The following is a 16,723-nucleotide window of genomic DNA, read 5'->3' on the forward strand; positions in this document are numbered from 1 at the left end:
TAGGAAGTTTCCGTTCTTGCCTGAAACGACAATAATAATTCTGTACGCGAGCGCGTCTTCCGAAACCCGAGAGAGAAACGCAGAGGACTCGACGTCGTTCGCGTAAAATTTTGCCTTTCCGTTTGCCAAATAATCTGATTCCGTAAATCTGTCTCCTTTTTTGTAGTTGGAGTTTCTGCAGTTGAGGTATGATTATCATAAACTTCTAAAGCTTTTATACGGTTGGCAACAATAAGTACGTACGTATGTGCACGTGACTCTAAAAAGTTTGTAAATTAATTGGTATCAAGCAGGCGATGTTATATACGCACACTGAATTCCATGAAATTCCGTAAAGTTCCATAGAATTAAAGGATCGTTCAATCTTTCGTCGAAGTCGCTTTTTCTCCTTTTTAGACTCGACAAAAGCGAAGTCTGCGTTTATAATGATCTCTAGAAAATCGATGTACGATTTTCTGCGCGATCGAATTTATGACAATTCTTGCCTATTCAATTATAACGGTCGAATCTAATACAACGTTCCTCCGATGTTTCGCCGATACATTGAAACCAATTTAGAAGATATATCCTATAGAAGATACGTTTACGTTATCAAAAAGGAACATTCATTGCGTTCATCCTATACCATTGTTGATCGAGACGGAGAACATTTATCTTGAAAATCCTGAGTGAAAGGGATGACCTAGTGACCTTGTTGAAGATCGTGCGCCACCGATTCTAGAGGTTGAACTTAATTAGTGCGAGAAGCTCGGCGACCATTGTCGTTCAATTAATTGCCCGTCGCGTCGGCCAGGTCAGATAAGCCCACGGGTATATACCCCCCAAGAGCTTCGAATCGCTTCATAATCGTCCGGCACGCGATAGGGAACGACGAACGGATCAAGGTTCTGTCGATTAAGAAAAACGAGATTGCTTCGAGAGCTGGCTATTTTCAGTTTGCGAATAACGTTCACGCAATGAGCTCGATCCATCGGATCGCTGTTCTTCTTTGTCGTTGAAATTTTTTGGTTAATCAACTGTACTGCACAATTACAATTACAATTACTGTACAATTCTACTGCATACTACATACTATATAATAAAAATAAAAATTCGGAAAGAAACAGATCAGTTCAATTTTATGTTATATTTTTCAGAATAGCGCATATCCTGTACGCTTAAGTAATTGTAGAACTCGAATGAAATATTTTTTAATCTCTTTTTAATCTTCTTGTTAGCAAGGATTTTGGTACTGAATATTCTTCATTATTGTACTTATTGTTATTATATAGTTTTTATAATCTTAGAATATGGAGTTTCTTCTGTAAGATAGTAATAGATCAATAATTATAAAAATATTCTATTACATATTTTTTGAAGACCAGCCATTTCGACTAGCTTTGGTAGAGATAGCTACGTCTCAAATGCCGGTAGTTCTAGTGTTAATTTAAATTTGCAGTGTTCATTTGTATCAATTTTTAATATTTCCACGTAATTCGAATTTTCTCTAACCTTAACCCAGATACGTCTATCATTCCGTCAAAAGGATGACTGACAGGTAGCAACATATTTGCCAATTTTTGCAGTAGTATATAAAAACGCATTGCATAAAGAGAGTTTAACAAAATTAATCTATTTTGTTTGAAATGTGAAAGATCGCAACAAGTAGTTTACAAACTTTTAAATATAAACTTATCAGATGTAAATATCGTTGCTGTGTATAATAACAATCGTAATGATTCGTATTACTGTTTCTTGCGTCAGTTTTGCTGTTGCTAAAATCCAGTCACGAAACAAAGGGTTGAAGATTCACGTCTCGAGATATGTATTCGTCGATTGAAATTGAGGCTGCGGTCCGTACATAAGAAAGCAACGACATTTAACTGGCAATTAATAGAGGAACGAAGAGAGCGAGAAGGACAAAGATTAAAAAAAGAAAGGACAGAGGAGAAAAAAGAGAAAACTGGCCGTGTGAGAACGAGATGGCACGACCTCGAAGGGCGCGGTCGAGTTCAGGCTAGACTGAAGCTGCCCTTGTGCCTAACCGACCTTGAGACAGCCCGTTTTGCCATAGCCTGACTCCACCGGCCCCATACCACGAACGCATCCTCCGCTCGTAACACAAAGAACTGTCCTCCTCGCTGGGAATCACCTCCATGCCCTACGTGGAATTTTGCAAATGGAATCTCGCCGTTTTGGGAACATCGTCCACAAGAATCTTTCAAACAGGTGTTCAGCGTCCACCGGATTCTCCTTCTTCTTTTTTTCTATCTTCTCAATGTTTCGCTCGGTGTTACTCGTTCAGACAAACGACGCGATGTTAGGGCGTGTATCGGTCGATTTTTTAACTTTTACATATTTCGAAGTTTCGTTCATTCAACGGTTGTTACATCCGAGTCGAATATATTGGTCAGAAGTTGGAGAAACTCGAAGGTATCGTATATACAGTGGATTCGTTAGTTTCTTAGAATTGATATATCTTCAAGCTGCATTCGTCTGAGAATTCTTAGATTGCAATTGAAGACAATGATCGGAAATTGAAAGAAGCTTGATGCCTGATCGTTCAGTTTTTAGTTATTAATGTTCTCGTAAAATAAATGTAAGTTTCCATGGTGTAACTAAATAATCTAGGACACATATGTCGAACGTTTACTTTGAAAATCTTTGTCCTCTCGGTAGTTACACTATCATCGACTGTCTTAACTTTTCGATTGTCAATGAATGAAAAAAAAAAGGGTACATTTATGTTTCCGCCCGGGATCGAACCGGGGACCTTGTGCGTGTGAAACACATGTGATAACCACTACACCACGGAAACGTTGATAGCAACCCCCTTCTGTTTGATTAACAACCCCAATTCTTAACTCGATATGTTAAAGATAATTAAAAAATTATATTTGTCGCAGCTTAAGAGAGGAAAGAGACAAGAAGAATTTTGATACAAACGTTGCTTATTTAACAGAGTGAATTATTCTTTCTCAAATGTTTTTTAATACATAGTTTAAAATACTTTACGTAAAGTACATTATATCGTACTGCTATAAAGCAAAAAAGGGGACATAGATGCAAACAATTTGATTTTATTCTTGAATCGTTTGAATAACTTCTATGCAATATTATTATATTTACAAGCACTTTTTCATTTTTCGTTATAAATAAAAATAATAATAATAAAAGAAGAGGACATAGATGCAAACAATTTGATTTTATTCTTGAATCGTTTGAACAATTTCTATGCAATATTATTATATTTACAAGCACTTTTTCATTTTTCGTTATAAATAAAAATAATAATAATAAAAGAGGAGGACATAGATGCAAACAATTTGATTTTATTCTTGAATCGTTTGAATAACTTCTATGTAATATTATTATATTTACAGACACTTTTTCATTTTTCGTTATAAATAAAAATAATAATAATAAAAGAAGAGGACATAGATGCAAACAATTTGATTTTATTCTTGAATCGTTTGAATAACTTCTATGTAAATATTATTATATTTACAAGCACTTTTTCATTTTTCGTTATAAATAAAAATAATAATAATAATAAAAGAGGAGGACATAGATGCAAACAATTTGATTTTATTCTTGAATCATTTGAATAACTTCTATACAATATTATTATATTTACAAGCACACTTTCATTTTTCGTTATAAATTATTTAATTATATCGTTAATTATATCCTACGTGTCGTATCGAAATATCCTTTTTACGAGAGCCAGTTTGTATCGAAGATTTTTTGGTAGTATTCTGTGAAGAAGACAGACGAACAACTGGTAAAACACAAAATCAGCCGTACCGTGTAAACAAGGTCAGCTAGGTCAAACGTGTATATAAACATTTTTTTATTGTTTCTGCGTACTGACCTCCAAATTTCTTATATAACACGTGGAATTTTTCCGATGTGAAATATTCCACTCATTCTCAGTCGTCCTTTGATTATTTTCGATATTTATAACTTTCATCAATCTTTCATCAGTTTTATGTCCGATAATTTTATGCAAATGCATAAACGTACTAAAATATTCGAAATTTTCTTGCACTCGCTGATCCCGCAAATATTTTTAGTACCGTTTTAACCATTCTTTAACTAATATAACTTTACAGTCGTATTAATAATAGTAACGTTACGTCAATGATTATAATAACGAATGTCAAACAGTCAATAATACAGATTTGCAAACAATGAAATAAAGAAAACACGATCATAAACTTCGAATATTGTACGATTGTAGAAATCGATGGTAGAAATTGTAGGATCCTGGCGATTGAAGAAACAACGGCGAAACTAATATCGAGCGAATCCTTCAAATTCTTTTTCATAATCTCAAGAAACAGACTAAAGAACAAGAATTCGACAAAATTACAAATTGATCGAAGAAAACGAAACGTTGTGATTATACCTGCGCATATCGATCGTAAAACTTTCTGCGATGGTTTCGCGAGAGGGAGGAGGGACTTGGTAGATCCTGCGGACGCAGTTTCACGGAAAACGCAAGAATTCGTATACATAAATAGAACTGACCTGCGCTACCAGGTCCAACGCGTGCTCCTTTGTCCGTACCGAGCTCATTTCTGAGAACTCTTGGTCGCTGTTTCTCTTTGGAATATTGATCGATCGTCCTCCTCGACGTTTAGAATGTACGCGAAAATCGCATTCTCGTGGCATTATAATATACGTCACAGATCCTTTTACGTTTCAACCACGCGAAACCGATTTCCCCTCGAACGCTCTTTGCATTTTCCGAACGTTGCGCCTGAAACTACGCGATTTCAGGTAATGGATCGACCTCTTCTCGCGTCCTTTCTTTCTCACCTTTCCACGCTTTTGTTCCATTCAACAAGGAACCCACTTTAGAGTGGAATTTCTCTCACTGATTGAATAAAAGCTACAGCAGCTCGCGAAAGTATTTTGCCACTTACCGCGTCTCCAAGTGTTCCGTATGGCGCGCGTAATATATTCGCAGAAGGTTTCTACGAGCGTTTCGATACTTTTGCAAGCTACTGTACGCGTCGCGTCGTCTTTGTCGAGCGAAACGCGAAAATGTGGAGGCGATTGTCGACCCGTGAATATGCCAGTACGAATCATGCTAGTAGCTTGAATTGTTGATACAGGGTGGATTTAGGGAAATTTTATTTTGGAACGAAGATGCAAAGTAACGATCTGAAACAGCTAAATTGTTTTACTGATTTTGTTATAGAAATAGAACAACGTTGGTTCGTGTTTAAATGCTTTCGACAGCTTTATTGCAGCAACGTGTTTTAAATGATTTCTTTTTTATTTTAGTTCAGTTCTCTTAAACGAAACAACAGATTCGATCTTTTGAGAATTTTGCTACAGAGACAGAAGTTCGTAGGTACGAATTGCGGAAATTATTTCATATTATACGTTGAGATCGATTTTTTCGATCAACGATTAAATTATTATTATTATGGAACAATAGGTAATTTTGATTTATAAATAACGCGTCTTCCACACATTTGCCTTATTATATAAATTTCTATTATTAATACCATTGACATAATAGTATCAGAGATTATTTGAGAAATTATTTCGGGAAGTTCGCTTCGACTATTTGTTTTCAATCATGTGCACGTTTCGCAACGAGCTCTGCAAACAATCTTTCCTAGAATCGATAAAGGAATTAGGCATAAAAAGTCATTTTCACACTCGAGGATCATTCAAAATGATACCTCTATCTTCACATTAATTTATTTTCATTCGTAACGGTTCTCGTCCGACGATGAGAATTCCATTCGTGCACGATAATGAACAAAGCTACGGTAGAAAAGAAATATATGCAATAATACACGAATCTACGGCAAGATTTCATGAAAATAATATATGCAAATATTTCGTTGTATATATAACGAGGAGAAACGTCCGTTTCAATTGACTGTTTGAAAATATGTAATTGAAATAACCGTAATACATTTGTAGAATCAAGTGGATGCCACGAATAATATTCCAATTAATACACCAATACAATAACAGAATCTTAATTTCGATTAATTTTACATGCGTGTCTCATTTCTACGATAAAACTGGCCAAACTCAAGTTATCTCTTATTTTATTAGAAAAAATTAACCAACACAAAAGATGTGTTTTTTAAATAATCCCATTATTTTGTTTCAAATACAGTCTACCCACGATCAATCACTGAACGATCTCCGAGTTATAATTCCTCCGTAAAATACCCTAAACTCGCTACAACGAGAAACGATCAAGTAGAATAAGACGAGCTGGTTTCAGACTGCTACGGATAATGTCAGCCTTGCAAAACGATGTCGATTTTAGCATAATCGAGAGAGATCTGCGTGAAATGAAAAGCTGCGCGAGTAAGGTTGACGATCTTGCAATAATAGAAAGCTACGATTCCGTTGGTTGGTTAAATGCGCTGCCTGTGCACCGTGTCTCAACATGGTCGCTCGGCGAAACTTTTACTTTTACTACGGAGAAAGTGCACCGCTGCTGCAACTCTCGCGATTCCGCTTAGAACGCGTAATTCGCTCTTGTCTCGAGATCGCAAAACGAAAATGTATTTCCTTTCGTTCCTTTCATCTTCGCGATGCCGGGGCTGTTTCGATCGACACAAAATCCACGCGCGATTGAAAAAGGACGCGTGATTCCTCAATCACCAGTTTTTTTTTTTTTTTTTTTTGGGCGAGTAATATCGACATACGCGCGAGATAAATGTAAAGTAAAATCGTGGTGTTTAATTTTGTTTATATGTATTTCGAAAAAACCGGTGTCGATTTGATCGATGACGGATTTCAGACTATAGATAGAAAATATTTGGCACGATTCGTTGAACGTCAGTGTTCTAAAAGGACAACGTCCAGCCGTTCCTACGGTACAAGCCGAAGCGTGCAACTTCGTTTCGTAGAAAGTATAAATATATTTGTAATAAATTTACAAGTTTCACCGGCGTGCGAAATTTTTATTTAAAGAATTCCTACGCTCTTACTCCACCGTAAGAACACATCCACCTATGGAGTTTAAAAGAAAGACATTAAATTGAAAAAGTTGTACCTTCGTAAATGGACACACTGCAGTCGAGTAATCGTAATTGGGAAAAGTCGCTAAACAGTATAATTAGCTTGAAATCCTCATCAGATACATCTACTTGTGCTCGCCTTCAACTTTCTAGCCACGGGCGATTCTATGCCTTGTTTGTATCTTCTATGATTTGTTCTGTATCTTGTTTTATCGTAAGAAATGCGATACAAAAACCGCATCCTGACGATAGCATGTTCGCTGGAAATAAACGGAATAATTAATTCAGTAGACCGCAATTTCGGTTTCGTGCACAGTTAACGATTAATATTTCCCTAATTGGTGTAAAATTCACCTGTCACAGAGAACAGAACGATATATGAAAAGTGGAAACGTTCGACGCTAGATCGACGTTCCATACGTAGATCGGTGCCGATAAAATTCTCGTTCGAGTGGCCTGTTAATCGACGTTCATCGTTCTCGAGTCAGTTGTCGGCCCGACGTTAATGAGCCCCGTACTCGTTGCTCGCCGCATTGTGCTTTTCCCATTTAAGGGCTGACACACTTTCCGCGAGCCACGATCGCGAGAAACCGTGCAATTCCACGCCGGTTCATTTCATTTCCTGGTTGGAGCAACGATCTGGCCGGTCGTTAGCCGCGGCACGTTGCACCGTGCCGTACACGCTATTGCACATTGCATCGTCCGATTGTCTGGCCCAGCGATCACGCCGAAACGTAGGAAAGCCGCGAGCCGAGACAGTCGTTCGTCTCGTAACCAGCCCAATTTTTACGTAGAAAGGGGAACCCCGTGAACATTTCCTTGTCTCGAACACGCCGTTCGAGTAACAGGTTGTCGTAACACGTGAAATGTCTTCTATCGTGGCATAAACTGGCTCGATTTATGGCTCGGTGTGTTTGCTCTTTCAATCGACGATTTTTCTCGAGACAGCGAAGTCGTAGCAGGAGTCGGAGATCGGAGGGAGTTTCAGATCATTGCAGTCGGGGCTGCAGTTGAGAGCAAATAGCGCAGCTTGGTATCGATAGTTGCGCAACTGGAAAAATATAAATTTCGTGGGAGAGGTCTTTCTAAAATCTACGGAGAAATCCTGGCGACTCGCTTCGACGACATCGTAAGGCGAGACGTGCCACGAAATGTCGCGAAAATAGTACAAATTTCCATCTGTAGCGTTACAAGAAGCTGAACCAGTATCGTTGCAAAACTAAGGCCAATTTGATATCGGCACAAGTAATAATTTTGCCCTCTGACGTCAAGCTGATGGAATTATAAATTGCATGATAAAGATACATAAAGAAACATAACGTAAATCTTCTGTCCGATAAAAGCGAATTCTACAGCTTTTGTTGCAACGAAACTATTTGTATATTAAAAATACTACATTTTTATCAAATTGCAAAAGCTCAAAATATAGGTAACTCTCGTACAAAACGACAGTTACATTTCCATGATATCTCGCGTGGCACGAAACCGTACGTTAAATATCGAACTTCGTCGTTTTTCGTACTACAGAGAGAAACTGCTGAATTCTGAAGCACGTCAGGTTATAGTTCGTGTTATAGTTTGTTTTGCAGGCGCGCAAGTGTTACAATTGTAGCGATACATTCTTAATGAATAAAGAGTGTTGAGAATTGCGGATCTTAATTGCCGAAATAAAAGTAAAGGAACACTAAGGTTACACTTAGAATTGATATTAAAATAGTTTTAAAATAGATTTCCAGGATCTTCGTCGATATACATTTGCATTCGTCTCAGCACTCTCTTTGTCTCACCATCTTCCATACCACACAGCCAACGGAACAGTTACATTCATCTGTTTTTCGAGACGCTGCGCACACACATACTTCCACACACTCTTATTCACATACGTGTGTCACTACTACACGGCCAGTCTAGTCTAGCACACAAAATTATAATAATTATTATAATAATTTTATAATATATTAATGTAATATTATATACAAGGTGGTTGGTAACTGGTGGTATAAGTGGATACGGTGTGATTCTACGCGAAAAAAGAAGTCGAAAATATAGAATAAAAATTGAAAAATTTAAAAATTTAAAAATTTAAAAAATTAAAAAATAACGTCAATCGAGACAACGATCTACAGTGAGATCCGTTATAACGAGACGCGATAAAGTGCACGCGTACCGAGCGAAAATTCAAAGTCGATTTTCTCGAAAATAAAGCCTCGAACGAAAAATTGTTATTCTATATTTTCGACTTCTTTTTTCGCGTAGAATCACCCCCTTTCCGCTTGTACTACCAGTTACCAACCACCCTGTATATTTACATATTTCTAACTCATTCGCTCATTCCTATACCACTCGTCTTTAACATTTACCAAACAAAATAAATCTCCGCGTAATTTCAATCTTTTCAATTAAGAACATATATAATAATTAAGAACATATATAATATAATAATATTATAATAATTGTGTATCAAATTCGGGGAATGGCCTTTTCATTCTTTGTGCGTCGATGTCATCATTACGATGATAAATTTTGCCTTTTATGCTACTTAAATTAGTATTAGCACGTAAACATACATATGAAGAGTACGTTAACAATCTGTCGTAAATGGAGTTGGACTGCGTGGCGGTGATAAAGAGAAAGAGAAATCGGAGTTGGCGTTGAAGTGGGAAATTTTGATTACCGACTCCGCAACCCTAACTTTTTTTTTTTAGAAAAGCTTCAGAGGTGTCAAATATTATTCACGTGGAATTGTTGGGGTTGAAATTTGGTTGGCAGTGATTTATGGGCGGTTTGAAAAATGTGAGAAGCTTTGAAATACGGACGAGAGATCGAGAGCAGAGATAGAGGCTTTGAAGAAGAATGAAATGGAAATAATCTCGAGTGGTTGCTTCTTGCTCGTAGACAGAGAAATATTCTGCGAAATTATTGAATTTAGATCGAAAGGATTGTTCTTTAATTACGAAAAATACAATGAGATTCAAAAGTCATGGTACAATGGTAATAAAGAATCGCGGAGAAAATCACGCGGAAATAATTTTCGTATAGTTTGCCTTCGAATATAATTAAAAGGAAAGTGTATAAGATTTTTCGATCGAAAGTCTGGAAAGGAGGAAGCAAAACTGAACATTTATGAAATTCAAATGTTATTGTTTCTAACTTCTTAAAATTTATGAAAATTTATGAAACGCTTCAAGAAGAAGGTGTTAATTGAGTGTGTGTTCATTATATTTTCAAAACTAACTGCATATAAATTTAGAATGGAACATAGAATTTCGGTGTTTACGTTTTCCATAAAATTATCAGAACATAGAGGAAAATAATTTATGACATCAAACCTAGGAAGCACAACGAGCACAATACGACTCGAGGTAATCTCGAAGTTGTGCTATCGTAATGCTATAATCAAGAACGGCAAGAATCTTCCTGTTACTCAACACTGGTTATTTTTCTGCCAGTAGAGAAAAAGTAACATCGCAACACACTCTTATATGCAACGGTAAAATATTCATAAATTTTCTGCTGTCACGAACATTTTATACCTTATTATAAGCTAGCACAGTGTACAGCACTACGAGATATTTTCATAAAAAATTCGTTCTCAAAAGACAGGAAAAACTTTCACTCGTGTCTGCTTGATCCGTGGGATCGGAATCGAAAGTAGCATATGTAACAGTATGGAATTATTCGCGGCTGGTCATTTCATACACCACAGCTATTTACTATATAATAGTAGAAGAAGTGTAGGAAAACACGGAAATTCTAATAAGAAGCAGACTCTCGGCCATTGAATAGCTTCAACTTTCATATTTCCATCGAACTAATTGCGCAGAGTGGTTCTGGAATTGCGATACGATCGTGAAAGACACGAACCAGTCGACGTAAAGGACGAGTCGAAAATACAAAAATGCAAGATTTTTTAACGACGCTTGGTTTTTCGGAAGAAACGAATTTGCAAATTTGTCGAAATCTGGATTTTTAAATTCCACTTTCTCCAAAACGAGATCTCAAAGTCTCAGCCTACTTCTCTGTCGTATTTGGAAATTAGCCAAAGTCGAGTATACACTTTAGAGATTTTCAATTTTCTCGAAAACGAACAATCATACGAAAAGATATTGTCCTATATTTGTTCGATTTAGTTTCACGCGAAAAATCATCGCGTTTCTCGAAATCACTCTGCATAGCAAAAACCATAGAAAAATCATAATTTTGTTGTTTGCAAGAGAATTGAAATTTTCATAGAGCAGACGAGATGAGAAGAAGATCGGTACATTCACAAAATTGCGAGCGTGACTCGTAAAAAAATGGAATGACCCAATTGCTCGCACGCTCACGCTGGAAAGTAGAACGAATGGCAGAACTTTCGGTTTCGCTGGTGTTGTCTTTCACTCGGTAACCTCCATTCGAACATGGTCGATTTCGTGCGTTCCTTTCTGACAGATCTAACGCGGACATCGAAACTTTCGTTGGCATTGTTGCGATTTTCACCTGGAATCTCATCGAACCGACGAATCAGAACGAGAGAACAAAAGCATCGAGGAAGGAAACTTTCGTCTCGACACAGTCGATTATTAGATATTGTTTCCCCGAGATTCAACACTTTCACAGCCTGATATCGGTATCGCACGTTTGTCAAAATTGAGGCCTTCCGGTTGTAAGTTGAGCGTTCTTTGAAAAGAAATATTCCAGCTACTACATAGCTCGAGATATTTCTATTTCGTCTACATCCTATTACGATAGTTCTTGCAAAAGAATTGCTTCAAGAATTTCTCTGTTATATACAACTTTCTGTTTTTATATTTTATATACAATTTTTCTGAAATAGCTTTATGTTTTAATTTCTTCAGAGATATTAGCATGTTTATCGGTATCGATGAGTAATAGGTGCCACACAAAGTGCGATAATTTTGACAGATTATCAAAGATACAATTAATTATCCGAGATAAAGATCGTAATAAATACAGCGGAAGCTTGTAAAAATTGTTTCTAAGGGAAATTGATGGGTAAACTTAAAATTCGAGTAATGGATGAAACTGAACTAAACTAATTAAGCGAATTGATTAAACTGAAAACGATTGTAAGTCGAATCAGATAAACTGTTAAGTGGAAACTTCGTGTATATTCTCTTTTACAAAATTCCTCCTAAAGATAGAAATTCTCCAGAGGCAAATTCTCGTGACAACGGCAAGCAAAGACGGAATTAGTTGATCGAAAGAACACGGTGCTAGTCAAATATAGCGATACAAATGGCAATTATAACACGTGGACAGCTGTAAATACCATTTCGATTCGCGGAGAAATAAACACGTGACAAAGAGTTTTAACCGCGAACCTTACCTTGGGCATGAATTCCTCGCGCAAACGTAATCATAAAATTTCGCGTTAAATTACACGGGTTAATACACACGTCGAATATTACACCGTGTCACACGAATCCCGAGAAATCGATTCGCGTGTGATATCGTTTGCCGTTCGCCTGATTTCGTCGCGCTCGTAAAACAACAACTCGTTACCGGCGTCCGTCGCGATAACTTTCTTCCGTTCCATCGACAAGAACATCTTATCGAAGCTTCTTCTTCGCTTCTCTAAGGACGTACTCGTTAAGAATACGGAGATGATCGCTTTTAGTGTATCTCGGATTCTTCGATTTTGCCTAAAAATATACGTTAAAATACACAACATTCAAATATACGTGTAACATATATATGTAAATTTGAGAGCAGAGATCAAAGAGCACAACATCCAACGAATTACAAAACCTGGGAAAAGGGAATTATGAAATTAAATTGCAAATTTTGTAATTTAAATTACACGTAACATCCGATTAACATTTATATTCTTAAAAACAGAGAAGAAATAAGAAGACCTAGCTATAAGGCCTCGAAGAATTCCTAGACTAAATTTATAGACATCATTTATTTGAAACGTGTAATATCCACTCGACGTATGCATAAACTTGAAAACAGAAATATAGAAGAACACTTTCCACCCAGACCCATGAAACCGCAAAATCTGGAAAAAAGCGACTGATCGAACTAAAGCGTTAAAGAGATAAATAAACTCTCTCCGAGGCGCGATACAAATCACGTCTATTATTTAGCTTGCCGGGACAGAGGCCTATAAACAACGGTTTGATTTCACCCTGCGCAAAAGAGACTGGTTACAATAAAGTAGAACTCGTTACAAGCCTCGTTCGAGCGGAGAAAGTTAACCGGTGGCCGCCTCATCTTCCTGGATCGAGCACTTGGTGTCGTTGATCCACGACTCGCTGGCGTTGTTCGACCGAAGAAAAGTAAGAGTATATACATGGAAGAAAGCGGACGAGTCACGACGAAGACGTCGTCGACGACAACCACCATGTCTCGATCTAGTGGCATCTGCGATGCATTTACAATGGCAAAAGGGAAGGTGTCGCAATTCCAACGTGGTTCGCTTTGCCTCGATAGAAGTCGAGTAATCGAGGCGTGGGTGACCTATTGACCCGAGCTAACCGAGAGAGAGTAGCCTGTGAAACTGCCTAAGCTCTCTAGACGATCCTCATCTTCCTGGATCTCCACCAGGCGATGTCTTTCCAGACAGTGAAATTTCTTTTTTATAAAGTGAAACGATCTCGGTTTACGGACGATCCAACGATTATCGGCTTGCTATTATTGATTTTAATGGGGGCAACTGGTGGATAGCTTTTTTACAGTTTGAAAGTTTACAGGTCTCTAACGATAAATCGTCGTGATCGTCGGTTTTAACGAGAATGATCGATGTTTTTAGAATTTGCAAATTCCAAAATTTGAAATAGTGGGATTGTTTTTCAGATTGGCGAGAAATTAATCGACAGTTGTTGATTGATTTCAAGCCTTTCTTTCTTAGTTTATCGAGCCGAACTGGATATCGGAATTTGGCTTTAGTTACTCGATTACGAGATTATTGAATTCTATTTGTTTCGAAAATATAGAAAACGTGATTGGTATGTTACGTTGCAATATTTAGTAATATAAAATTTCTCCTTTCGTTTACTACGATTTTACATAAGAATAAAATCGTAAAACGAGAAGAACAGATATTACATAGAAATAAGAGAATAATGAAAATTGATACGCCTATCTAATCAATTTCCCTTTCTGCAAAGTTCCCAATGTCAGCCTATCCTACCTTTTAATCAACATAGCGTTCTATGTAGATCGAATGTTATCATTTCCGTTTTATTAACGTGGCAGATGTTTATCAAAACGGAGGAAGAAAAACGGCTGTTACGATAGATTCGAGGGCCACGAGAAAACGCGAGCAAATCGGCGAATACGTTTGCTGAATAATCGATTCGAAATGAATCACGAGGCAATTTCGAGGAATAATTGCTGGCCGGTTAATCGCGTCAAGGTCCCCGGCAGCTGTAAATATGCACAAGGCCATGATACGCGAGTTACAATTCTTATCAATTCTACGCACGGCAAGGTCGTCCATTTATTATCAACGACTATATATTCCCTGGCCCCTCCACCTGGAAATGCCTTTACGCTCGGAAAACGAAAGTACATTTGTCGTCTGATAAGTAACGCGAATTTTGTGTACTCTAAGTATATTGGTTCTACCAAGATCGGTATTTATTGCGGCACTAAAATTGCCGCTGGTAATTCATAACGGCAGAAAATAATCGCAAAAGCGTAAAGACGAAAGATAATCTAAGAAGTTAAGATGGAAATTCGTTCGTGTTTATCAAGATGAAATTTTATAGACGATAAGAATTCGTGGAAAACTTTTGCCAAAACATTTTCCAATTTTTAATACGCGTGTTTGTTTATTCATAAAGAGTTTGATATACAGGGTGGTTGGTAACTGGTGGTACAAGCGGAAAGGGGGTGATTCTACGCGAAAAAAGAAGTCGAAAATATAGAATAAACATTTTTCGTTTGACGCTTTGTTTTCGAGAAAATCGACTTTGAATTTTCGCTCGGTACGCGTGCACTTTATCACGTCTCGTTATAACGGATCTCACTGTAGATCGTTGTCTCGATGGAAAAATTTGTATTCTATATTTTCGACTTCTTTTTTCGCGTAGAATCATCCCCTTTCCGCTTGTACCACCAGTTACCAACCACCCTGTATTTTTAAAAGAATATATTATGCACTACAATTAGACGTAATCGACGGGTGTTTGACAACTTGGCTAAAGTATAGTACTGCATATGTTCAAGTATTTAAACAACGTTTCACTTAAAGCAGTTGGATTGTTAGAAAACGAAGAAAAGCAGAAAACTTGAGGAAGGGTCGGGCAAACCTTCGATAGTAATATAAATAGCTTCGAGCATATACTAACTGTACAAGAGAGAGAGAGAGAGATATTACAATAACAAATGGAAGAACTTTGGCAAGCAAATTAGCGAAACAACAGATTAGTAGTACAATTATAAATTATCATCGTATTTAATAAATTGCGTGTGGCACGTTTTACAATTGATCACTGCACGTTTGTAAAGTATTTCAAAATTTGGAAAGAAAATATGCGAAGCGACACGATCGTGAGGGTAAAGCAGGAGAACGACAGAGTTAAAGTTCCTTCGGAACGTTATGTACCAACAACTTTCTCTTTCTTTTTCAAAATCGACAAAACACTCGATTCTGTAAACTGTTTCGAATCTTTCGAAAGATTCAATTCGACAAACACGCGAATTTTACTGAAAGATACCAAAACTCGAAATACGACGAAAAGCAGAAGCATTGAAAGAAAAGGGAAAGAAGTTCAGAGTTTAAAAGGTCAAAGAATTTAGCCGATGGCGTAACACGGTGAATAACTTAATTCACCTAAGTGTACCGTTAAACGCTGTTTTTTTTTTTTTTTTTTTTCTTTCGGGCATTAGCCGACGTCAGACGACTGTTGACGTAATCAGTCTCGCGTCGACAAACCGGGATAACTAGACGCGACCTACATATTGTTTCGACCATGTTACACAACCTGTGGAAGGTTCAACGCCCGCTTTCATCGCCATGTTGTGAAAGCGTGTGCCGAGACCACGTGGACCACGTGAGGCGTCGTGCACACCAGCGTCTCTCAAATTGTCTGACAGGGAGTATCCACTGTCACTGTTTCGAGGTCGTTCAATCGCCGGCCGACGTCCGATAAACCGATTTATATACCGCGAAGCTCCGAGGGAATTCGTCTTCGTTACGTAATTGGGTTTTAGTCGTTCGTATGTAACTGTGCTTGTGACTTTTCAATATTCTCTTCGCAGACCTCGTTCCTTTTCGGTATATTATGTATTTGGTTCAAATTGAAACACACGACAAACCGATCAACTCAGTTTTCTATACATTTTATAATTTCATCGTCCAGGTACATAGTATTTATTAATAAATTAATAGATTAATGTTTTGAATTTGAATATAGATTTAGTTATTATTCGTGAACAATTAACAGGAGTATTTTATTTTATACGTTTCATGTTATTTCTAGATATCACATGAAATCTATAATTTCAGATAGAGCAAATAGATGTTGAACATTCTTTTGACTATTAAGCTATTAACTTATGTAAATATAATTTTTTCACTGTGACTATTTTCTTTTAGTAATCGTAGATTAATTAATTTGTTTTTATTACGAAGTTGTAAAATATTATAGTAGATTCTAGTAAAATTCTCACGGATCTACAACATCTTTGTTTTCCTGATCTTTGCTTCTTTCAAACGTAACATTTATCTAATAAATAATCTCACGGACTTGCTCTAGTGCTGCATTGAAATATTCCAACGAGAT

General features: G+C 37.1%; 1 long non-coding RNA gene and 1 other non-coding gene across 2 annotated transcripts in view; one reads left to right on the forward strand and one right to left on the reverse strand.

Moving 5' to 3' along the window:
- LOC138178613 (uncharacterized) overlaps positions 1 to 16,723 on the forward strand; it is a 131,657-nt gene that overhangs the window by 82,454 nt on the left and 32,480 nt on the right. The gene's annotated exons all lie outside the window — the stretch shown is intronic.
- TRNAV-CAC (transfer RNA valine (anticodon CAC)) lies at positions 2,725 to 2,797 on the reverse strand. The gene has a single exon. It is a non-coding gene; the product is annotated as a tRNA-Val (tRNA).

This window comes from Bombus flavifrons, chromosome 3 (genome assembly GCF_040668555.2).
Source record: "Bombus flavifrons isolate JBK064 chromosome 3, iyBomFlav1_principal, whole genome shotgun sequence".
In the NCBI taxonomy this organism is placed as follows: domain Eukaryota; kingdom Metazoa; phylum Arthropoda; class Insecta; order Hymenoptera; family Apidae; genus Bombus; species Bombus flavifrons.